At 39.4% G+C, this 3,857-nt stretch overlaps 1 non-coding gene across 1 annotated transcript; it reads left to right on the top strand.

Moving 5' to 3' along the window:
* The first annotated feature begins 2,762 nt into the window (after positions 1 to 2,762).
* On the top strand, positions 2,763 to 2,868 carry LOC145637699 (small nucleolar RNA R71). The gene has a single exon (XR_014114436.1). It is a non-coding gene; the product is annotated as a small nucleolar RNA R71 (small nucleolar RNA).
* Positions 2,869 to 3,857: the final 989 nt, after the last annotated feature.

Raw genomic sequence — 3,857 nt, 5'->3', positions numbered from 1 at the left:
CGATTAACCATCTAGGAGACAATAAAAGGAATGCTTTGTAAGCCTTTCGCACATTTGATCAATGAACGGTAGTGGAAAATGATCTTTGCATGTACTTGTGTTAAGTTGGCGATAGTCAATACACATGCGCCAACCGGTAACAGGCCTAGTAGGCACTAGTTAATCATGATCATTTTTCACTACCGTCATGCCCCCTTTCTTAGGCACAACTTGCACGGGAGATACCCAATTACTATGAGCAATTGGGTAAATAAGTCCCGCATCAAGAAGCTTATCCACTTCCTTCCGCACAACCTCTTGCATGGAAGGGTTAAGCTTTCTTTGCCTTTGTCTAACGGGTTTGGCATCTCCTTCTAGATCAATTTTGTGCATACATAAATATGGACTTATACCTTTGATATAATCAATCGTATAACCCAAAGCTTTCTTGTGTTTTCTCCTCCGTTAGGTTAGAATTGACAATCACGGGGAAAGACTGATTGGGACCAAGAAATGCATAGCTCAAGCCCAAAGGTAGAGGTTTCAAGTCTACCTTTGGTGCTCCCTTACCATTGGGGCTCTCTTCTCTTTCTTCAACTTAAAAGAGATCATGAATGAAAGGAACCTCTTCTTCCATGCTCGCATCCTTGCACTCCTTCTTGCTTTCCTCATGAAAATCCTCATAGAATTTTATGTCTTCTTTGTGAGTACCTATCTTTGATTCAATCAACAACACACTTTCGAGAGGATCATTTGTAGCATGCAAGTGGGAGCGAGAAAATTCATTAATCACAGTATCAAGAACATAACTCTAAAACATTCACCACTTGAAGAGGGTTGTTGCATGACATTATTCAAATCAAACTCAATGGAATCATTGTCCATTTTCAAGGATATCTTACCCTCCTTCACATCGATGATAGCTCTAGAAGTAGCTAGAAATGGTCTACCCAAAATTATAGGAATCATCTCATCCTCATCCATCTCTAGCACATAGAAATCCACGGGGAATGTGAACTTTCCTACCTTAAGGGGAATGTCCTCAACCTTGCCCATGGGGAACTTAATGGAACGGTCCGCTTGTTGGAGAGTAATGTTAGTGGGGGAGAGGGTTCCAACACTAAGCTTTTGGTAGACGGAATAGGGTATGGGACTCACACTTGCTCCTAAATCACACAAGGATTTATCAAATTCAATGCTATTGATAGAACAAGGAATGGAAAAGTTACCCGGATCTTTCAATTTGGTAGGAAGTTTGTTGGAAAGAATTGCACTACAATTAGCGGTCAAACTCACCGTCTTACACTCCCTTCTCCCACTCAAAATATATTTTAAAAATTTGGAATAGTGGGGCATTTGCTTCATAGCATCAACAAAAAGGATGGAAATATGCAAATTCTTAATAACTTCAAAAAACTTCCCAAATTGGGCATCAAGTTTAGCTGTCACAAATCGTTGTGGAAAGGGTAGCTTCTCCTATCTAGGTTGGTGATTTAGGGGCAAGGGGGCGGCTTCTTTTTCTTGTGGCACCTCAACATCTTTTTCCTTTTCAATACTCAATGGCTCATTTGTTTTTTCACCTTCATTCTCTAACTCCACATCTTCTTGGGGTTCTTCCTCAACTAAAGGGTGACTCCCTACTACCTTCCCACTCCTAGTTGTCACGGCATATAAAGGTTTTGGGTTGACACCTTGACTTGGAATGTGAGAAGAAGAAGAAGAAGAAGAAGAAGGGGATGAATTAGATGCAATTTGAGCAATTTGGATCTCAAGCATTTTCATGTGAGCATTGGTGCGTTTTTGGGCCTCTTTATGTTTCTTTTTTATCCTCCTCACGCATTTTCAATAGAGCATCTAATTTAGCCATCACGGGATCATTTGGAGGGGATTCAATTTGAAGAGGTTTTTGAGGTGGAGGAAGTTGGGGTTGATGGAAACCCGGAGGCCTATTAGTTTGGGCATAGTTAGAAATTTATTGACCCCTATTGCCTCCGGTGCCTTGGTTAGGAACATTGCTTTGTTGATTATTTCCCATGTTACCTTGATCACCAAAATTTTGATTTTGATGGTCATGGTATCGGGAATTAGGTTGTTGGTTTTTATTACCATACCCCCTTTGGTTAGAGTAGCCTCTTCCATGTAAATTGGAAGGGCCTCCCCCACCATAGTATTGGTTATCATAACCACCACCACTTTGGTTCCAACCACGATTTCCACCTTGATTCCAATTCCCCATTTGATTGGAGTTTGGCATCAAGTTCCCTACATTCCCCATTGTAGAAGCAAAATTCATAGCATTGACATTTTTCATATTGTAATCATGTTCATGGGAAAGGGGTTGAACTTCACAAGCATATACACAATGGGAGGTATCATGATCATATGTTTCACAATTAGAACCAAACATGCATCCTTGGGGCATTATATTGTAAGTAGAGGAGGAAGTATCCATACCATTGCCTCCCTTGGTTGAAGGGGAGGTATTACCATGAGGATTGAACCTTTCTTTCATCAATTCATCCATTTGCTTGGTTATTTTGGAGATTTGGGTAGAGAGGTTGTTGATTGCGTTGGCTTGCTCCAATGCATAAACACCCTTACTATAAGTAGCATCCCTTTCTCCTTCATACCAATCATCATAGTGCTTTGCGGCCTCCTCTGTAATAAAATCCACTTCATCCTCTCCTTTGTTCATGATTGGACCGCCGGCCGCGGCGTCTAGGGTTGTTCTTCCTTAAGGTGTGAGACCTCCATAGAAAGTGTGAATGAGTTGATACTTGGGTATCCCATGGGGTAGGTATTGACGATGAAGCTCTTTGTATCATTCCCATGCCCCACTTAGACACTCACCACTCTTTTGGTGAAAACCTTGAATCAAATACCGAGCCTCATAGGTCTTCCTATGGTTATAAAACCTCCTCAAGAAAGCCGTAGTCACTTGGTCCCATGTTGTGAGAGAATTAGGGGGCACCTCCTTCTCTAGCCATTCTAAACATCTCCCAATTAGTGAAAATGGAAACATCTTGAGGCGAATATATTCTTGAGTCACTCCATTGGCCTTTATTGTGTCACAATATTTCTCAAACTCTTTTAAGTGCTCATGAGGACTCTCAAACTTTCCACCCGAGAATTGTTTCCTCTCAATCAAAGCAATCAAATTAGGCTTTATCTTGAAATTGTTGGCTTAAGTAGTAGGAGTTAGGATCCCACTTTGTGCTCTAAAGGCTTCGGGAGCCCCAAGATGAATCAAAGGTGTATTCTCTCCCATTTTGGGACCTTCGCCACTACGTGAAAAAATGAATTTGGCACCGGTTCAAACCCGGCCCAAGGCACCGGTTTGAACCGGTGCCAATTTGGGGGGTGCCAAAAAGGTGTTTAAAAAGGCACCAGTTCAAACCGGTGCCAATACTTGAAATTGGCACCGGTTAACCGGTGCCAAAAATGGGTTTAAAAAAATGTGGAATTGTTTTTGGCACCTGTTAACCGGTGCCAAAAGTGCCAAATATTATAAATTTTTTATTTTTATTTATTTTTTTTAGAACAGCAAACAATTAAAAATCGACTTAAATTATTTAGAACATCAAAATATAGATCGAATTTCAATCAACATAATAAAAAATTTACAATATATAATCAACACAATTTTACAATATAGATCAATACAGTAGTAGTTCAATTACAACAAATAAAAAAAATTACAATATAAATAAAAAAATAAACTCAATATTCTTGCATCTTGATTCTTCCATTTAAGATCTAACTCAAGATACTTGCACCAATTAAAGCAAAAAAAAACGATTAATATAATTAAGCTTCTAAAAAAATTAATCCCAGAAAAAATTAACGAATTTCGAATTTAAATCGAATAAAATAAAAAA

The sequence above is a fragment of the Chenopodium album genome, chromosome 6 (assembly GCF_948465745.1).
Source record: "Chenopodium album chromosome 6, dcCheAlbu1.1, whole genome shotgun sequence".
NCBI classification, from domain to species: Eukaryota; Viridiplantae; Streptophyta; class Magnoliopsida; order Caryophyllales; family Amaranthaceae; genus Chenopodium; species Chenopodium album.
This window is presented reverse-complemented; position numbering and strand designations above follow the sequence as displayed.